The sequence below is a fragment of the Peromyscus californicus genome, unplaced genomic scaffold (genome assembly GCF_007827085.1).
Source record: "Peromyscus californicus insignis strain IS unplaced genomic scaffold, ASM782708v3 Scaffold_24__1_contigs__length_46423439, whole genome shotgun sequence".
Classification (NCBI taxonomy): Eukaryota; Metazoa; Chordata; class Mammalia; order Rodentia; family Cricetidae; genus Peromyscus; species Peromyscus californicus.
The window spans coordinates 32345395-32367408 of NW_026294535.1; the positions used below are offsets into that span (position 1 = coordinate 32345395).

Here is a 22014-nt window from a genome sequence, read left to right on the forward strand (position 1 = left end):
TGTTTCTTCTTTGGGGCAGGAAGGTTGTCAATGGCTTTTGTACATCTTTGACTCATTCATTCAGCATTTCAAAAATATTTATCTGGATGTTACTGTCTGCCAATGACGGTACTATGAATGGGACTCAAGTAGATACGGTCTCTGTCATCATGGAGCTCAATAAATGGTAACTACAGATTGTTGTAGAATATTATTTTGAGATGTGTTGCGTTTGTTTTCATAAATGATGTCTTTACACCATTAACCTTTGTTTAATGATGCAAAGGTGTGTTACATTTGTTTGATTAAATAAAATTAACCTGCAGTCAGGAGGCTGAGTCAGCAACCAGCTGACCTGAAGTGGTGGGGAGGAACCAGGTGGGGCAAGGGCTTTTAAGTGGGGACTGAGAGAAGGATGCAGGGTTCTTTGGAAGACGCCAGCAAAGGGAGAAAGTCAGCTACTTTCTATTCAGCCTCTCTGAGCAAGAAGAATTCAGCTTCAACCTTTGAATCTTGAGTTCTTTAGAGGGATAGAGATGTAGATAAGTTCCCTTAGTAGCTTTGAAAAAGTCGGTGCCCATGGAAGCAGAATTCCCTCAGGCTGCTGCCCTTGCGGCCAAACCACGGCTGGTAGAAGAGTTGCAGTTGCTGATTAGGACAGCCATGGCTTAAAAGGCAGCCACAGTAATAAAGAAAAAGAACAACAGGTGATTAAATAGTTACCATAAAGTGGGGTAAATGAGACCGTAGTTCACATACATGGGGGTCTAAAACATCATAGGAGCCGTTCCAGGAAAACATACATCAGATAAAATGAATACACTCCTGTATTCCCAATCTTCTGACCATTTCAGCAGCGTAGGCTCGTCACATGGTCTACTGACTTCCAAGCCACCAACATCGTGTTCTTCTCTCCAGCGTCCTGAGCTGCTTCCTTCTCAACCCTTCTGATTTCTCCTCCATTGTCAACCCCTAACTGTTGAGACTCAGGTTTCAGGTCTCCAAATAAGTAACTTTCCCTGGTGATTCAGTTCACTCCCGTGGCTTCACATACTCTCTGTAGGTTAACAACGTCCACATTTATGCCTTACCCCTGATGTCACTCTTAAGCACTGGATGGATGTCAGTCACTGGCCAGATATTGAGTAGACATTTCAAATGTACATTTAAAATGCACCTCCAGATTTCTAAATGCTGTTCCTCCCATGGCTTTTCTTGACTTAGTAATAGTTCCATCGTACATGCATTTATGAAAGATAAAATGCAGCCAATGTCTTTTTGTTTGAGAGATCAAACCAAGGTTTGCACATGCTAAGAAACTTTGATATGACTGTACTTAAGTGCCAACCCCTATGGCAAGTACTGTATGTTGACCAAACATGTCAACCTCTCCTGCTTTGCCTTTCTCTGCTATAGAAATAAAAAAAAAGAAACACTTGAATTCATATTCTTAGAGTTACAGAAACAATTTGTAATGCAGGAAGGGAGGGAGGGAGAAAGAGAGAGCAGATGAGATATGCTTGGAGATGGCTTCAGTAGTTTAGGTGCATGTTTTCCAAGTGTGAGGACTGGGGTTTAGATTCCCAGAATGCCTTGTCAATGCTTGGTGGGGATAGTGGCCTGCCTGTAATTCCAGCATAGGAAGGTAGAGACAAGATTCCTCAGAACAAGCTGGCTAGCCAGATGAGCCATATCTGTGAGCTCTGAGGTTGATTGAGAGACCCTGCCTCAATGAATAAGGTAGAGGATCAATGGAGGGCGGTTCCTGACATCCCTGCCCACCACGCAGGAACATGGGAAAAGGAAAGAGTTGCGGTCACACAGAGATGGTATTGTAAGGGAGGGGTTCAGAGGGGCCTAGGAGAGGGCCCTTGAAAACATGGACCTTTTAGAAATAGGCAGAGGACGAGGAGCTGTGAAGAAGGGCCCATGCTGATCAAAGGAAAACCAGAAGTTAGTTATTGCTGCCATGAGGACCAGCCTCCAGCAGCTCAGGGGTTGAGGGGGAGTCTACGGAGTGGGGGGCTATCAATCAACTTGACTTTTCTATGCGAGTGAGTGAGTAAAATTTAACTCTCTGGGGCCACTGGAAAAGGGAAAGACACACACACACACACACACACACACACACACACACACACACACACACACGCACCCCTCTATCCAGATGTATCCCTATAGGCGGGACAAGGAGGAGAATAGAGCTGGGAAGTGGAAGGCTGAGGCAGAGAGACACTGCCAGCTGCCATCATGAGAAACAGCATGTAAAGATGCCGGTAAGCCACGAGCCATGTGGCAAGGTATATAGATTAATAGAAATGGATTAATTTAAGCTGTAAGAACAGTTACAAGAAGCCTGCCACGGCCATACAGTTTGTAACCAATATAAGTCTCTGTGTTTACTTGATCGGGTTTGAGCGGCTTAGGACTGGCGGGTGAGAGAGATTTGTCCTGACTGTGGGCCAGGCAGGAAAACTCAAGCTACAAATGGCGTCCAACGTGGTGGCAAGAGTTTCCACCTAAAAACTGAGAAAAAAGATTCTAAAACAGAGCTAAAAACAGCTTCCTAATTGTCTCTCTCAAATGAGTGGCAGCTGCCGGTTTGAGCTACTGGCGGGTTCCTAGCGTGTGCGCTCGACCTGCCGCCATATGGTGGGAATGAGGCCTCTGCAAGTGGCACATTAAGCTGCATTGTGGATTTAGCCTTTGCTAGTACAAAACAAAAAAAGAGGTTTCTGGGCTACACACTGCTTGGATAAAAGCATAGACCCACGATGGCTCCCAGAGCTGGTGGTAAACCACCGCCATGCTGGGAAGCTGAGGTGGGCGGAGCCAGCAGCCACAGCTGCTGCAGTTTAAGGCAAGAGATTCACAATAAGACAGATTCAGATGTAATAGTTTAAAATGTGTGTAAAATATACGTAGGCTTGAAAGAGACAAAAAAGGTGATATATACAGTATAGAAACAAATACATGGTTTTAAAAAATAAAGTCTTTAAAGAGACAGTAAAATTAATATAAAAAATAAGCCACGTAAAGATGAATATTACACAGAGAATCTGGATTGTGTTGTCTTTGGGATTTTTAACTGCAGAAAAACATTTGATTGTAAAAGCTGTTGAGTTATGCCAAAATGTATATTTTAAAGGCACCTTGACTTCAAAATTTGGATATAAGGATATGTTGCTTTGGAAAGGAGATTCTGCTTTTGTTTCCACAGAAAGCCAGAGGCTATGGATTTGTTCCAGATTAAGACACATCAGGTTTGACCAGCCAAGACCACCTGAAAGGTCTCCGATGACACCATGGCCCAGATGATCCAACATCCAAAACCGTTTCAAGGCAACTGGCTCAGATGATACAGCCTCACGGACAACTCCATGACCCTAAAATGTTCTTTGTGTCCCCATAAGATACAGCGCCCCCCTCCAGCAGGAAGTAGTAAGAGAAGCTACGCCCAAATTCCCAAATATACCAAGCTGACTTTGGAGATGTGTAAAGGTTAAAACCTTCCTTTTTAAGAAAAGAAAAGGGGAAGTGATGTGAGATGGTCTATATGTCAAATGTGTTGCTGATTGGTCAATGAATAAATCACTGATTGGCAGTGGCCAGGCAGGACAAGGAGGAGAATAGAGCTGGGAAGTGGAAGGCTGAGGCAGAGAGACACTGCCAGCTGCCACGATGACAAACAGCATGTAAAGATGCCGGTAAGCCACGAGCCATGTGGCAAGGTATATAGATTAATAGAAATGGATTAATTTAAGCTGTAAGAACAGTTAGCAAGAAGCCTGCCACGGCCATACAGTTTGTAACCAATATAAGTCTCTGTGTTTACTTGATCGGGTTTGAGCGGCTTAGGACTGGCGGGTGAGAGAGATTTGTCCTGACTGTGGGCCAGGCAGGAAAACTCAAGCAACATATCCCTCTGTCTCTCTTGATGTCTTCCTTCTACTTCTTTCCTGGTGTTTTCCTTTTCTCATGATTTTCTTTTTTTCCCTTATAGCTTACATATCCCAGGACAATCTTTCAAGCGACATGAAAATTACAACGTGGTTACGCTCTATTTTTCTTTTTTTAAACTTTTAAAAAATTTTTACATTCTATTTTTCAAGTCAATGATTACAATGACAGCATGTTTTCCATGTCTCTTACACAATTGAACATTTTATGTATTACAGGTGAAAAACAAATTATTCCCAAGAACCCTTGTACATTCATATCCAAGCAACTTGTTATAGATTAACAGAGTGTAAGCAAGCAAGGTGTTTGTTTGTTTGTTTGTTTGTTTGTTTGTTTTTCGAGACAGGGTTTCTCTGTGTAACATTCCTAGCTGTCCTGGAACTCAATTCATAGACTACGATGGCCTTGTATTCACACTGCCTCCCGAGTGCTGGGATTAAAGCCATTCACCACCATGGCACGGCTCACAAGCAAGGTATTTTTCCTAGACAGTTCTTTTACTGGCAGGCTGAACTTTGCTGTTACAAAGACAGGACCAATCATTTTATTATTTATCTCAAAAGGTAATCTTAAAAGAAATCGTAGAAGAATCACAAATCTAAACTTTTATGTATGAAAGAGAACCAGTCAGCTCCATTTTAAATCCTCAGGGTGCATACCCACTTACCAACAGTTTTTCGTTTTTTAATATCAGGAAGCTGAGGGCAGAAATGGGTTCAAGGAATTAATCATCATCTTTGATCATCAAACAATTCTAGCAAGAAAGGCATGTCAGCTAGTAATAATTGGACTGCTTTGTTCTTGTTCCCTGACCTTAACGAGTCCCTCACTCAACTGTGTGCCTTTCTAAAACTTCAGATGGTTTCCTTGGGGTTTTCACCTCAAGGTTATTAACAAAAACACCTTAATCTAACCTTAAGCCATGTTTTTGTTTGTTTTGTTTTGTTTTTCGAGATAGGGTTTCCCTGCGTAGTTTTGGTGCCTATCCTGGAACTCACTCTGTACCCCAGGCTGGCCTTGAACTCACAGAGATCCACCTGCCTCTGCCTCCCGAGTGCTGGGATTAAGGGCATGCACCACCACCGCCCGGCTAGCCATTATTTAAAGCTTTGTTTTAGCTATGATGCACACCAAAACCTGTGAACACATCTCCCAACATTAAGATGAAAAGAACCTGAGCTAACTTAGCTTCTGGGACTCAGTTCTTTCTCTTAATCACTAATGTAAGCCACAGTCCATACCGCTTCTCTATAGAAACCCGTGTGTTCTAGCTGTGTGATACTTTCTTGTTTTATTTTTTATCCTCTACAGCCTCTGCTGTATCAGTAAAGGGCAACATTTTATCCTACCTTTACCTATGTTAATTTTCCATGAAATTAACCTCTATCATAATCCCTTACTATATTTCTTAAAAACCCTCAAGCATCAAAATCCTATTTAAGCTAACACTATTATTGTATAAAACCATTGCTTCAGTTAAACAGTGCAGTGTAGGAGGAAATCATCTTCATAATAATCCACAGGTAAAATGCCCAGTAGAACAGGATATTTCCATGAGATAATCATACTGCACTAAGGGCAGTGGGGATCTCCCCACACCCATTCACACCATGTCAGATACCAGAGAAAAGGGGCAGCGGCCAACATGCAAAAACACAGCAGTAGCAAGAAACATCCTGGGCCCGAAGCTCCCAGGGAGCTTTGCCTATCTGAGATTCATCCATCAGAACTTTGCTTCCTGATGGGCCGATCCCCTGAAGTCAATTGCTATCTACTGCTCCTCTGACATGGCCACCAGCATTTAGTATCAAGGAATAGAAAAAGGAAAGCCAGGCATGGTGGCACATGCCTTTAATCCTAGCACTCAGGAGGTGAAAGCAGGCGGATCTCTGTGAAGATCCCAATCTAGTCTATATAGCAAGTTCCAGGCCAGCCAGGGTTACATAGTGACGCTATGTCCCTCTAACTCCTGAAAAAAAAAAAAAAAACCCAGCAAACAACCCAATCCAAAATGTCAATGACAAGATTAAGAAACCCTGCTTCCAGGCTGCAGAGAAGGCTCAGTGGTTAAGAGGGCGCACTGCTCTTCAGAGGACCCGAGTTCAGTTCCCAGCACCCACGGGGGCAGTTCACAGCCTCCTGTAACTTCAGCTCCAGAGGATCTGATACCTTCTCCTGGTACCTGCACTCAAGAGAACATACCTCCTCCCCCCAATAATTAAAAATAAGAAATCTTTAAAAAAGAATCCTTGCTTCTACCCAAGGAAGTATGAAGTGTGCATGTTTCCCAGTTCATCACAGTTATAAACCTCATGGAAATATTAGAGATAAGCAGAAGAGAGTAGATTCTACTCCGCCATTCTACAAATAGTAGAGAGAATGGGGAATTCAAGAATTTAAGGCTCCAGTTCCAACTTTGGCGTTAGTTTTTGTGCATGTACTGGATGCTTTCTCAGCCCTCTTTCTCTGTGTAGGACCATCCTCTACTGGCATGCAGTTTTTTGAAATCGAGAATAGATTCTTCTCTCATACTCTACATTTTGACTACAGTTCCCCTTCCTCCTAGCACCACAACCCACCCCTTGCCTCCCCCAGATCCACACACCCTCCCCCCTCCGTTTCCTCTTCAGAACAGAGCAGGCCTCCAAAGGCAGCCCAACAGGACAAAACAAGATACAATAAGACAAGGCAAAAGCCCTCAATCGAGGCTGGACGAGGCAACCCAACAGGAGGAAAAGAGTCCCAAGAGCAGGCAAAAGGGTAAGAGACACAGCTGCTCCCACTGTCAGGAGTCCCACAAAAACACCCAGCCAACAGCCAGAACATATACTCAGAGGACCTGCTGCAGACCCACGCAGGATCTGTGTCTGCCATTTCAGTCTCCTCTCATGGCAGTTTTAATCCTCCATGGAACACTGGTTCTTTCAGAAAGTTTCAGTTTTTCTTACAGGAAAAACATTTTATCCTAATTAGGCTTTTTCCTAAGGGAACACAGGAGAATTCAAAACATTTCTGTAATTCCTTGAGAGAGAGAGTACTTACAGATGCCCCGTTTCTGTGGAGGTTTTCTACAAATTCAAGAAGTTTGGGCTAACAAACAGTAATATGCAACCACTTGGAAAATAATAAACTGAATAGTAGGGAATATGGTGGAATATTAAAACAGGAGTACATTAAGAGAAAAAAAGGAACCCGAAAAAAAAAAACATAATTCCTACAACTGCCGAAAGGGGGCGCTGAAGTTTAGTGGTTACCAAAAAGGCAGGGAATCTGACTATAAACCAATTTATCTTCCTTTAAGAACTTGTATAACTTCTCGGGAGCCATGAAAAACGTCTTTCCACCCCATATAGGGCACTAACAGCAGACTAAAGAAATGAGTCTACCAAAGTCTAGCTGGGGAGCCACTGAGGTTACTGTGGTTACTTACGGCAGCATGGATGAGGGTTACTTGCAGGAGGGTGGTGATTTGGCAGGCAGACGGATCCCTGATGGGTTCCAGCATGGACTGAGGCCTTGTGGAAGCTACATTCCTGAAGCGTTCTCCCAGTTCGTCGTTAGCAGCTCCGTGAAACGTACTCCATCAACTACTCATTGCTTATATAACCGCTCAAGAGACCTCATGGCTCTTGGAACTTTCTGAACAGTCTGTGTCCTGTAAGTTTCCTAAACTGCATAATTTTTATTGGCTGCCCCAGTCTTACGAGGCACACTTCCAGAAGGGAATTTTCTTCCTATCTTTGTGACAGGCTCTCATTGTATGGTCCTGGCTGGCCTGGACCTAGCTGCGTCGACCACACTGGCTTCAAAATCATCGCGGTCCACCTGCTTTGCCTCCTGAGTGCTGGGATGAAAAGCATGCACCACCACACCCAGCAGGGATTTTAAGAGGAAATAACTACATAATCAGTGTTAGCACTGTGTCTATCAAATATTTGCATCCTTGAGTCCTGTAATGTAGGGCTCTATTAGTGGGGATTAATTGAAGCAAATGAATGAAGGCTCAGTCTATAAAAGACCCTGTATTGGACATGAAATTTCAGAAACAGGTTTGGGCATATGGGGTTTTGACATAAAATCTTCTCAAAGAGTAACAATTGATGCCGGGCAGTGGTGGCACATGCCTTTAATCCCAGCACTCGGGAGGCAGAGGCAGGCGGATCTCTGTGAGTTCGAGGCCAGTCTGGTCTACAGAGTGAGATCCAGGAAAGGCGCAAAGCTACACAGAGAAACCCTGTCTTGAAAAACAAAAAGAAAACAAAACAAACAAACAGAGTAACAATTGACAATAATAGTTGTGGATGAATGTGAACTCTACAGAATTCAATATTTTACTTGTACTGACTTCAAGGCAGAGGTCTCTTTTTTTCCTCTATAAGTGCATACTCTGGCGTGGGAGGCAACAGGTAAAGAATTAGAATAAGGTGTGGTGGCAGTGTTTGATGGCAACCCAGAATACACATCTGTGGTAGTTTAAGTGTAATTGGCCCCCATGAGCTCATTGGGGGTGATGCTATTAGGAGGTGTGGCCTTGTTGGAGTAGGTGTGGCCTTGTTGGAGTAAGTGTGTCACTGTGGGGGTGGGCTCTGAGGTCTCTCAAGCTACACCCAGTGATACAGTTCACTTCCTGCTGTCTGGGCATCAAGATGTAGCACTCTCAGCTCCTTCTCCCCTACCGTGTCTGCCTGCATGCTACCATGTTTTCTGCCATGATAATGGGCTGAACCTCTGAAACTGTAAGCCACCCCAACTGAATGTTTTTCTTTATAGGAGTTGCCGTGGTCATGGTGTCTCTTCACAGCAATAGAAACCCTAAGACAGCGTCCTTTCGTCTTTCAATGAGAATCAAGTACTTGTCTGTATTTTCCCTTATGGTGCAGCTCAGAAAACTATAGTTTCTAGTCTAGTTGAGTCTCCTCACTTCCCTGAAGGTCGTCCTGGCTTTCAAAGGCCACAATCCCTCCACCTGACACCTTTTCCACCGCAGCTTAACTAGCAACATAATTAAGCTGCAAGTGTGAGGACTGACCACAAGAGGGCACCAGCAGCTCAGTGAAATTTACCAGGTAAGGGTGAATTCTACGTTCTCACTTCCGCGGTTCTTCAACAGTAAAATTAAGGAAACCACCAAAGATTTTCCTCTGAGTTTTAGAAATAAGAACATTCTAAGAGACATAGGCATAGAAGAAGGAAGAAAGTACAGTTCATAAGCCCCTTTACCTCTAAGATGTTCACCACAAATGGTTCGAGAAATTTAAAGTATTCTTCTCAAAGAAGAAATTTAACTCAACATTAAAATACTCAGCCCTTACCGATTTTTTTTTACTAAAAATATTCCAGCAACTAATAATTTAAATCTATTTTGAAATAACCAGAGAATTAAACCTGCCTATCAGGGGCTGGAGAAGTGGCTCAGTGGTTATGAGCAGTGGCTGCTATTCCAGAGGACCTGAGTTCAACTCTCAGCACCCACATGGCAGCTCATAACTGTCTGTAACTCTAGTTCCAGGGGTTCCGACACCCTCACACAGTTGTACATGCAGGCAAAACACCAAAGCACATTAAATAAAGAAATAAAGAAAAACCAAAAAAGAAAAAAAAAAAAACCTGTGTATCAGATGGAAACATTGTATTGCCTATTTAATATGTTGTCAAATTATTGGCAACATTGTTGCATACTGGCTGTTTCTAAATTACTAAAGTCAGTTCAGAAGTCAGTCTCACTGAGGTAGTCTGTAGCATGGCCATTTCCTGTTGCTCGATGACACTAGAAATTCTAAAGAGATCTCTGTAAACTAGGCCTGAATGATTATTGCGGTGGTTAATATTGATTGGCGCCGGGCGGTAGTGGCGCGAGCCTTTAATCCCTGCACTCGGGGAGCAGAGGCAGGTGGATCTCTGTGAGTTCCAGGCCAGCCTGGGCTACCAAGTGAGTTCCAGGAAAAGGCGCAAAGCTACATAGAGAAACCCTGTCTCAGAAAACAAAACAAAACCCTTTAATCCCAGCACTCGGGAGGCAGAGCCAGGCGGATCTCTGTGAGTTCGAGGCCAGCCTGGTCTCCAAAGCGAGTTCCAGGAAAGGCGCAAAGCTACACAGAGAAACCCTGTCTCGAAAAACCAAAAAAAAAAAACAAAAAACAAAAAAAAAATTGATTGGCTAGGAGACAAAATCTCTGGGCATGTCCGTGGGGAAGTTTCTAAGGATTTACAGGGGTAGGAAGATCCACCCTAAATGTGGGTGGTACCGTTCCATGTGCTAGAGTCCCAGACGGGCTAAAAAAGAAAGGAGCTGAGTGATACTTTCCTCTCCCTCTGCTTCCTGACAGTGGACAGGAGGTGACCAGCTGCCCTGTACTCTCGGCACTGGCAATCTCCACTATGATGGACTGTATTCTCTATGGACTGAAATAAACCAGTTCTTCCTGAAGTTGCTTTTGTCACAGCCAGGAGAAAAGCAGCTAACAAACCTCCCTTTTCTAAAAAGCGATCCTATTTGATTACTTTGCTATGAATGTTTTGCCTGCATTATGAACGAGTACCACATGCATGTCTAGTACCTGCAGAGGCCAGGAAGCATCATCAATACCTTAACTACCAGAGTTACCGACAGTAGTGAGCCACCGCACGGGTCCTGGGAACCCAAACCAGGTCCTCTGCAAAAATAAACAAGCACTCTTCACCCTGAGCCCTCAACCCAGATCCAATTTTCCATTTTCTTTGGAAATAAATCAGTACAGAGAGTGTAGACTCTCAACAGAGAAATGCTTAGGCCTGGTGAAACAATTTGGCTGAGAGTTCTTTTACTTTGTGAACACTAATGAAACAGTGTATTTTTGCACATGCAGTGTGTGTGTGTGTGTGTGTGTGTGTGTGTGTGTGTGTGTGTGTGTGCAGCCCAGAGGACAATATGTGGGAATCAGTTCTTTTCACCATACAGTGTAGTAGAATATTATTTTAAGGTGTGTTACTTTAATTTATGTTACACTTGTTGAACTCTGTGAAGCTGTGTTACTTTGTCTAAAACACCTGATGGTCTAATAAAGAGCTGAACGGCCAACAGTGAGGCAGGAGAGAGAAATCGGCGAAGCTGTTAGGCAGAGAAGATAAATAGGAGAAATCTAGGAAGGAAGAAAGAAGCCGCCAGAGAAGGAGGAAGACATCGAGGGTCAACCACCCAGCTACACAGCAAGCCACCACGGAGTAGGAGTAAGATTTACAGAAGTAAGAGAACAGGAAAAGCCCAGAGGCAAAAGGTAGATGGGATTTTTTTTTTTTTTTTTTTTGAGACAGGGTTTCTCCGTATAGTTTTGGTGCCTGTCCTGGATCTCGCTCTGTAGACCAGGCTGGCCTCGAACTCACAGAGATCCACCTGGCTCTGCCTCCCGAGTGCTGGGATTAAAGGCGTGCGCCGCTACGGCTGGCTTAGATGGGATAATTTAAGTAAATAAAAGCTGGCAAGAAACAAGCCATGCTAAGGCCGGGCATTCCTATGTAAGAATAAGCCTCCGTGTGTGATTTATTTGGGAGCCGGGTGGCGGGCCCCCCCAAAAGAGTAAAAAATAAACAACAATGTGGGTTCTCCAGATCAAGCTCAGGTCCTCAGATTTGGCCACAAGTGCCTTTACCCACTAAGCCATCTCACCAGCCCAGTTTTGATGATGGCATCGAGAGCCTTTCCATGGCTATGGTCTAGTGCGAAATTTCTAAGTACAGGTAAGTCTGAGGATATATTAGCTCCAGCACAACTTGGGTGTTTCCCTGTGTTGACCACTCATCCCTACCTGGCAAAGGTCTGTCCAAGTCTAACCGTTCTTTGTGTTATTGAGAAGTCTTTCCTACCAGTTATAATTAGCTATTTGCCAGGGCTAAAGCTGCAAGCTTTACCTTCCCAGGGATCTCTGCCTTGCTTCACAGACAACACCCAGAGTGACTGGAATAGTATAGGGGCCAAAAAAATGACCAAACTCTCTAAGGACCAGCTTTGTCATGACTTCATTTCTACAAACTGTCTGCCCCTTAAGCCTTGGAGCATGGTCTTGCTCAGTCCGTCTATTTCTCCTACTCCCAGTTCCCTTGTGTCCCCGCACTTAGATGCTATTGGACACCCCAAACCTCTCTTTCCAGCATCTCTGATTTTTTTTTCTCTTCTGTGTGGATATGTGTATTTGTTTCATCCGTGTGCACACTTGTGTGTGCATGTATACGTCCACTCAAGTGGAGGTGAGAGGTTGACTCTGAGCGTCTTCCTCAACCACTTTATCTTTGAGACTGGGCCTCTGAACCCGGAGTTCCTTATAAGCCCCAGGGATCCTCCTGTCCCTGGCTTCCCTGTGCTGGGAGTATGGGTACATAATGTAGGTGCTGGGGTTTGAATTCAGGGCCTCATACTTGTGTGGCAAGCATGTGACTCATGGACTCATTGTCTTAGCTTCCTGTGATTATATATATGTGTGTGATTATATTTCATATATATATACATATGCATGTATATATACACATATGTAATATATACACATATGTGATTTAGAAAAATTCTCTGAGCCACCTGGATTTTGTGCAAAGTACAAATTCTTGGCCATCAACTTCTCAAAGCCTATGATGGTGTTAACCTTGACTGTCCACTTTGTGGGATCTGAAGACACCACAAAATGAGTCTCTGGGCATCGTCTAGGTTAACATCATCATCTTGACTGTGGGTGGCACCGTTCCAGGGCTGGGGTCCTAGACACAATGACAAAGAGGAAGGGCACTGGGTGAGCGCATTCACCTCCCTCTGCTTCCTGATGGCAGATTCCGTGTGACCAGCCGCCTCATGGCCCTGCTCCGAGACCTCCAACCATGATGGACTTCCCCTCCAGTTTAAGACAAAGTCCTCCTGGCGTGAAGCTGTTTTCCTCACATACTTTGTTGCAGCAAATAAGGAAAGTCATTAAGACAGGGCTACATGTCAGTGCTTTTATTCTTCTGGCCTAAACTTCGTCTGTTTTCTTTCTCAATATTATAAGCTTTTCTCAGTATACTTCTGGTCCTAATTAGAGTGTTTATAATATTCCTTTATGAGCCTTTAAGGTGTGTAGTGATTTGTCTTTTGTGCTGATATTAATTAATTAATTTTTTTTGCATTCTCTTGTTTTTGGCTAGCCTAGCTGGAGAGTATAGTCAAATATTTTTCTGGGAATCACTTTGTTTCATTAATTTTTTTTCTCCCTTTTCAATTCTTTATTGATTTTCACTATTTATTACTTCTTGTCTTTGGCTGGTTTGGGGTTCCATTACCTCTTCTTTCCGCAATCTCTTAAAGAACAAGCTCAGATGACTGATTTAAGATCTCCCTCTTTTGTTTGTTAAATGTGTTTACTGTTGCACATTTCCCTCGAAGAATTCATGACTTGGGCATCATGCATTTTCATTTCCATTCTGTTTGTGACACAGTTTACATTTCCCCGGAGACTTTGTTTTTGACCTACAAGTTGTGAGAGCAGCATTAACACTGCTCCCTATCTGTTCCCAAAGACTTGCATCTGATTCCAGAAACCTGTGAATTCTGGATTACAATAATAGAACTAAAGCTGCAGATGGAATTAAGGCTACTAATGATTGGACTTCAAAGAGAGCTATTAGAGGGGCTGGAGAGATGTCTCAGAGGTTAAGAGCACTGGCTGCTCTTCCAGAGGCCCTGAGTTCAATTCCCAGCAACCACATGGTGGCTCACAACCATCTCTAATTCAATCTGGTTCCCTCTTCTGGCATGTAGGCAGAACACTGTATACATAATAAATAAATCAATCTTAAAAAAGAGAGAGAGCACGTGCTTTTAGCCAGGAGGGCCCACAGTAAGCAGGAGGATACTTAGAGGAGGGGGTGAGAGCCAGAGATGTCAGCGGGTAAAGGTCAAAGCAGAGCAGTGTGGTCCATGGCTGCCAGCAAGGAAGATACAGGAAAGGAACCATGCAACAGGAAGTGTGGGTAGCCCCTCGGAGCTAGAAAAGGATGGTTCTGTAGGTCTTCCGGATTGGCACGCAGCCAGGCAGATCCATGTGGATGCTTACAGAACTGTAAGAGAGCAAATCTGTATGTTAGGCCATGAAAACAAAGTTATTCACTACAGAAGCAGAAATGGACCAAGGTAAGAGGTTTGTTTGCCTGCTGCGTCCTACAGGCTCACACCAGCTCCTGATGCCTCTTTAGTTTTGTTAGCCAGCATCCATTATAGTACCTTTTGCATACTGAAGGCATCAAAAATAATTTGGTAAGCCAATAAATAATTGAAAGCCGTTTTCTGAGAGTGGATCTATTATTTGTTGCCGCTTCCTAGGACAAACACACACTCTTAAAAACAAAGATTTTATTGCTGTGTGATTTGTTATGGCTGAATTGGAAATTAAGCTTGGCTAAAACTCAGCCATTCTTCTCTTCTCCAGTGGAAGCCCTCAGGCTACCCTGTGTTGGGGAGGGGAGGAGGAAATCAGCTAATTTGTCTCCTTTATGGCCTTATAAAAAATATCCCCAGTGTGGCTTTCATTAGGAGAAGCATCTTTCAGTGAACTATGGGCCCGACAACAGTGGCAGGAATTTTACTGCCTTCGTGTTTCCCAAGCTTTCCTGGGGGGAGCTTTCATCACCCCTTTTCAGACACTGCTCTGCAGGTTCAAGAGGATCAGGGACTGCTGCACCAAATCAATTTGATGATTAAATAAAACTGGGGCTTCTGCTTCTACACATGAAGGATATTAACCACTCCTGGGCATCAACTCCCAACCACCACCCCTCCCCATCCCCAGCTACAAACACTAGAACACAACCTTGCCTCTGAAGGGGGTTCAAATCAAGTTCAGTCACAGTCAACATTCTATCCAGGGACAATTTCTCACTAGACTATCCGCAGAGACGATCCGAAGGGAAACTGAGGCCCAGGAATTCTAAGGGTGTTACAGTCTGTGGGGAGGGGATGAGGGAAGAATTCCAGCAGTTCATACAGGGGTTCCCTCTCTCTCATATTTTTGAGACTAAATTCCAATCTGTGTATGTGGAGAGAGAAACACTGTTGTAGCGTGAATTCTAATTGGTCTTAATAATAAAAACCCAGAGTCAGATATCAGGGTAAATGCTGAGAGATCAGAGAAGTAAAGGAGCCAGCCACTAGAGAGACTTCTGACCTCCACAGAATCCTCAGACTGGAGAGGGCCTAGCTCCTGTCTCTTCCCGCCTTGTATTCCTCTCTCCACCCGGCCATATCACTTCCTGTCTCCACCTCCCAAGTCCTGGGATCAAAGGCGTGAGATCCCAAGTGCTGGGATTAAAGGCGTGGCTCTGTTTCTCTTTTAGACTGGCTCAATCTTGTGTAGCCTAGGGTGGCCTTGAACTCCTGATCTTCCTGCTTCCTCCTCCCAAATGCTGGGATTAAAGGTGTGTGCCACCACTGCCTGGCCATGATGGTTAACTAGTGGCTGAGCTCTGCCCTCTGATCTCCGGGCCAAGCTTTATTTGTCAGAGCACACACAAGATGTCAGCACACTGTAACGCCAAGCAGAGAACAACTTGCTGAGTCAGGAATGCTCGTAGAGGAGTTAGCTCACAAAAGCCACGGCATCACTCTAATCCCATGAGACGGCATGGAGAGACCTCACTGAGTAAACAGGTCACTCAGTAAAAATCTCGTGCTGTGGTGCAGAATACCCAGCCTCACCTTCAACACTTAACCAAACCTTCAAGACATGAAGTTGATCCACCTAGTGCTTAACCACCCACAAGAACAAAGTGTAACTCTTTAAGAATACTGTTAAAAAACCAATACCAAAAAGCTTTCGGCCCATGAAACGGCCCAGCAGGTAGAAATATTTGCTGCCAAGCCTTGTGGCCTGAGTTTGATCTCTGGGCCCCACATGGTGGATGGAGAGGGGTGACTCTAGCAAATTGTCCTTGATTCTACATGTAGTATGTCACAGTCGGCATGCACATGTGCACACACACACACACACACACAAATAAATATCAAAAATAAATACACTTTAAAGTTGAGGGTATAATTCAGTGATAAAGCATTTGCGTAGTATATATACGAGGCTCTGAGAGTGAGCCTTGGACGAACAAAATGAACACACAAAAGATGTGTGTGTAGCCAGGTAGTGGTGGTGCATGCCTTTAATGCCAATACTCATGAGGCAGAGGCTCAAGGATCTCTCTGAGTTCAAGGCCAGCCTGGTCTACAGAGAATTCTAGGACAGCCAGGGCTACACAGAGAAAGTCTGCCTCAAAAAAAAAAGTGTGTGTGTGTGTGTGTGTGTGTGTGTGTGTGTGTGTGTGTGTGTGTCAGAGTCGAGGGAGACTGAGGCTGCTAAAATAGTGAGACAGAATTGGAGAGCAGGGAATAGCATAGACTTGTAGAGAGCTGTAGAAGGGCCCTCTCCAAACACGTGACATAATTGTGCTTTGTCCGTGAATCTTGGACATCCACACTGTAAACAAGAACAGTGCCTGGCAGGGAACAGCGTGTGTTCTCACTGGTCAGGCCTTCTCAGCTCAAGGCACTGGGAGTTGGACGAAGCCCTCAGAGGAACTGCAGATCAGGAGTCCAGAGCAGAGCCTTCTCTGGATCCAGCAGAACAAGGCTCATGGAGACTGGGCTGACACTTCAGGGTATTTAACTGAGCATTAGAACAAGATTCCACACTCCTCTCCAATGTGAAGCCAGCAATGTCCAGGACCAAAAATTGTGACCTGTAACTGGGGGGAAAAGTAGATAATAGAAATGATAAAAAGGATGAAATTGGCAGACAAAGATGTTAAAGTATATATTATGAATTAAAGAAAAATATGATTAAAAGGAGAAAATAGGAAGATATTAAAATATATTAGTACAGGCAAAGGATGCAGCTCAGATGGCAGTGTCTAGCATACACAGAATCTGGGTTCGATTCCCGGCACTGCATGAAATGGGAGTGGAGCTTCCCTGGAGTGTTAGCAGTTGGGAGGTGGAGGCAGGAGCATCGGAAGGTCAAGGTCAGGGTTAGAGAGATGGCTCAGCAGTTAAGAGCACTGACTGCTCTTCTGGAGGACCCAGGTTCCATTCCCAGGACCCACATGACAGCTCCCAGCTGTCTGTAACTCTAGTTCCAGGGGATCTAATTCCCACATACATACTTGCAGGCAAAACACCAATGTATATAAAATAAAAATAAACAAATTATTTTTTTTTTTAAAAAAAGATCAAGGTTAGTCTCACAGCAAGGTTGAGACTGTATGAGAACCTGTCTCAATAACAGCAATCAATAAATATGTGGTGCTGATTTTGGGGGTATAAAAATACAATAAATTAAAGGTACACTGAATGGGATTAGTAATTTATTAAAAATGCAGCCAGTAAACTAGGAAGCAAAGGCGGAGCAGTAGCAACTATCCAAGATAGAGGGAAAAGGGATGAAAAGTAAACTGAGTCACAGAACAACATCCAGTGGTCTAATATATATTTACGGAGTCCCAAACCGTATGAGATGGTCCGATCTATGATCCCAGCACTCAGAAGGCAGAGGCAGGAGATCGCGAGTCCATCTAGGACAGGCTGGGCCACATCAAGAGATTCAGTGTAAATAACCTAACAAGCCAACCAATAGGCAAACAGGATCTCAGAGAACAGAGGAGTAAAAATGTTAGAAAAAATGATTAAGCGTTTTCTACAGTTCATAAAATGATTAATCTATAGATCTAAAAATTCCATATGGGGGAGTTTAATATGATCAAAATACATTGTACAAAATTCCCAAGGGAGTAATAAAAAGATTGAGGGAGGGAAAAACCAAAACTGAAAAACAGAAACAAAACCAACAAAAAACCCCAAAATCCGAAGTTGAAGCAGCGTAAACAAAAATATATAAAGTCTGGTTTTTGTTTGTTTGTTTGTTTGTTTTTGGTTTTTCGAGACAGGGTTTTTCTGTGTAGCTTTGTGCCTTTCCTGGAACTCACTTGGTAGCCCAGGCTGGCCTCGAACTCACAGAGATCTGCCTGCCTCTGCCTCCCGAGTGCTGGGATTAAAGGCGTGCGCCACCCACCACTGCCTGGCGAATTTTTTTTTTAAGTGACTATGCAGGCGATAAAACAATGGAATCATATATTTCAAGTGCTGAAAGCAAAGCCATTCAGTTTATAGACTCTTGTGCTATAATTGGGGCTTGATTGGGTCTAAGATCACGAAGGAGACAAGCTTCAAGGAGCGCCTGTGGAGGGTGAGCTTCGTTATGTTGTTCAGGAACATTCCCTCTGCTGGGGATCTGGAACTGCAGGAAACAGAGAAAGTCAGCAAGGCACTAGCATACATGCATGCATGCATGCATTCATTGCTCTTTGTGTTCTGATTGTGGATATCACGTGACTAGCTGCTTCAGGTTTCTGCTGCCTTAAATTGCCACCATGACGTGCCTTGTTGTGCCTTGAACCTGTCAGCCAGAATACACCCTTACTCCCTCGGGTTGCTGATGTCAGAATATTCGCTCACAGCACCAGGAAAAGAAACCAAGACAGCTCTCAACTGTGGAAAGATGTTTTTCAGAAATTAAAGCTAGGTATATGTCCCTAGTCCCAATTCTTAAGATGCAGACCGCAGGGCAGCAGCCTGGGTTGCATAGCAAGACTCTGCCACCATAAAAGAGAAAATAAAAGAAAAAGGAGAGACAGAGAGATAAAGACATAGAGACAGAGATAAAGAGACAGAAAGGGAGGCACAGAGAGGGGGACATAGAGAGAGGCAGACACAGAGAGAGACAGAGGCAGACAGACAAAGTGTTGGTTTTATGTGGCGTTTTTACCCTTCGAGGAAAAGTCACGAGGCACAACAAAACCAAACTCACTATGAGAGTTTTGATGGGAGAAGGGAGGGGCAGAAAAGACTGTCATTAGGCCTGTTTGAAAGACATGTTGAGAGGGTACATAGGATTCGCCTTTTATGGACTACCCACTGCACATGGGCTCATGTGGCTATGCCACGCATGCGCATAGATAACGTGATCACACAGTGCCGATTAGGTAGGATGTATGGCCCCAGAAATGACTAGGCGGAAATGACTAGGTGTCTCGCCAGGGCATTCGCAGCCATGGGGGCATGGTTATAACTGCTCATGTCACAAAGCAGATATAATTTGTGGAAAGCAGAGTTGCTCCTACAAGGAGGGTTGTTTCAGGCAGGAGAAATGGAAAACTTTAAATTTTCTTTCTAAGATTTATTTTATTTTTAACTATGAGTCTGTGTTTGGGTATGGATGAGGACATCAGAGACATTGGAGTTGGAGTTGAGAGCTACCTGACCTGGGTAATGAGAACTAAACTCAGGACCTCTGGGAGAACAGAAAATACTCTTAACTGCTGAGCCATCTCTCCAGCCTGGGAAAATTCTCTTATGATACAAATTAGAACTAACTCAAAAAGAAAATGTGTATGAACAGCCTTATAGCAGATAAATGAAATTAACTTCATTTGTAAACTTTAAGCAAAGAAAATTTAAGGCCCAGATTGCTTCACTGGTTAAATTTTACCAAATTTTAAAGAATAAGTAATACCAATTTTACACAATCCGTTAGAAAATTAAGAAGGGGGAATCATTTCTTCCTCTATGGTATCTGTATTGCACTAATACCTGCACTAGGCAGATATATAAGAAACAAAACATACAGTTCAACATTGTTTTGGGTAGTTAATCATGCTCATGAAGATGTGTCTCTGTCCTTCCTTGCCTGCCTAAGGCAGCTTCTGATTGGTTTAATAAAGAGCTGAATGGCCAATAGCTGGGCAGGAGAGGATAGGTGAGACTTCTGGGGAGAAAGAGGAACTGGGGGGGCGGGGCATGGAGAATCAGAAAGAGGAATTCGCCAGCAAGATTCATAAGTCAGACATGCTATGGAGGAGAGGTAACAAGTCATGTGGCAGAATGTAGATTAATATAAATGGGTTAATTTAAGTTATAAGAGCTAGTTGGGAACAAGCCTAAGTTAAGGCTAAGCTTTCATATTTAATAAGAAGTCTCCATGTCATTATTTGGGAGCTGGAGGTCCAAAGAAAGTCCAACTACATGACATCACTCAGAATATCAGACATGAAAATGATTTTCATATTGTCAAATTAAATGAAGTAATATTTAAAAATGATGGCCGCTGGGTGGTGGTGGTGCATGCCTGTAATCCCAGCACTTGGGAGTCAGAGGCAGGTGGATCTCTGTGAGTTCAAGGCCAGCCTGGTCTACAGAGCTAGTCCAGGACAGGCTCCAAAGCTACAGAGAAACCCTGTTTTAACCCCCCCCCAAAAAAATAAAATAAAATAAAAATAAAAAAATAAAAATGATGGTACATCATAATTAAGGGGACTTTATTTCATTAGTGCAAAGTGGACTTCCACTCATATCCAACCCAGGGCCTTTGCTTGGCAAGATTCTTATCACTAAGCTATATTTTCACCCCTAAAATAGGTACGATATTAAAAAATAAACAAAACACTGTGATTTATTAAACTATAATAATAGGATCAAGGGGAAAGTAATATACTTTCAATGGATTCAGGAGAAAGCGAAACTTAAAACCTAACACACATTCATGATTAAAATTCTAATCAAACTATGAATAAAAGGCAACTTCTTCAATCTGCAGAAGACAAAAGCTCTAGGTAGGTTAGGTGTGGTGGTGTAGAGCCGTGGCAGCAATCCTGGCACCTGGCAGACTCAGTGGAAGAGGATCAAAGGTTCCATGTTCCGGGCTGTCCTGGAACTACATGGTGAAATCTGCTTGTTTAAAAGGGGGTGGGAGGGCACTAAGATAAATGATAATGAATAAGTAAACAATTTTTTTTTTTTTTTTACTTTTCAAGATGGGAATCAAGGGCCAGCAAGATGGCTTACCTTTTATGGATTGTTCTCTGGCCTTCACACATGAATGAGTGCACACACACACACACACACACACACACACACACACACACCCCTCACACACCAAATAGATAATTTTAGAAAAAGTTAATCTCAGGACTCAGGAGGCAGAGGCAGGCAGACCTCTGAGTTTGAGGCCAGCCTGGTTTATATAGCCAGTTCCAGACCAGCCAGAAATAGAGTGAAAGCCTGTCTTTCACAAACAACAAAACAAACCCTAAAAGTTTAAAAATAAATAACAATATTTATTTTGTTGTTGACAGTTTGTTTGTTTGTTTGTTTTCCCAAGATATGGTTTCTCTGTGTAGGTCCACCTGTCCTGCAACTCACTCTGTAGACCAGGCTGGCCTCAAGCTCAGAGATCAGCCTACCTCTGCCTCCCAAGTGCTGGGTTCAAAGGTGTGCACCACCCATGGCCAGCTTTAACAATATTGATTTATTAATTTTTTTTAAAAAGAGGAGAATAATAGTATTTATTTTGGGGACCATGAGATGGCTCTGTGGGTAAGCGTACTTGCCACTAAGCCTGATGACCTGAATTGCATTCCCAGGATCCAACAGTGGAGAGAACCGGTTTCTTCAGGTTGTCCTCTGACTGCCCCTTGCATACAGACACACAGAGCTACAAGTCAATGAAAATTCCATTTAAAAGAACAGAAACAGGGAACTGGAGAGATGGCTCCTCTTGGTTTGTGTTTTTATTGCTGTGAAGAGACACCATGACCATGGTAACTCTTATAAATGAAAACATTTACTTGTGGTGACTGGCTTATAGTTTCAGAGGTTCAGTCCATTATCACCATGGCAGGGAGAATGGTGGCCTATGGTGGTATTTTATTTGTGCTGAAATGTGATTTTATTTGTATGTTAATAAATAAAGTTCCCTGGGGGTCAGAGCTAATAGCAAGCCATTTAGCAGAAGTCTGGCAGTGGTAGCACAGGCCCTTAGTCCGATCACAAGGCAGGCAGAGTCTGTGTGTTCAAGGACATAGCCAGTTTGGTGACACAAGCCTTTAATCCAAGTACCAACCATAGAGACCTGGAGGTCTGTATAGTCAGGCAGTGATGAAGAAGTCATGTGGTTGGATTTAGAACCAATGAGAAGGCAGAACAGAATGGCAGTGGCTGGTAAGCTAAAGGCTATTCACTAGTGCTCTGACCTCTTGGGCTTTTAA

General features: G+C 43.5%; 1 protein-coding gene across 2 annotated transcripts in view; it reads right to left on the reverse strand.

Annotated features, from left to right (window-relative positions):
* Positions 1–13749: 13749 nt before the first annotated feature.
* The window catches only part of LOC128119800 (transmembrane protein 19), a 68682-nt gene continuing 60417 nt past the window's right edge, over positions 13750–22014 (reverse strand). The window contains exon 9 of one of the 2 annotated variants that reach the window (XM_052753394.1): positions 13750–13992. The gene's annotated coding sequence lies outside the window, so the exon portion shown is untranslated. Of the gene's footprint in view, positions 13993–18096; positions 18210–22014 lie in introns of those variants that run through there. The other variant, XM_052753395.1, reaches the window with a different exon arrangement.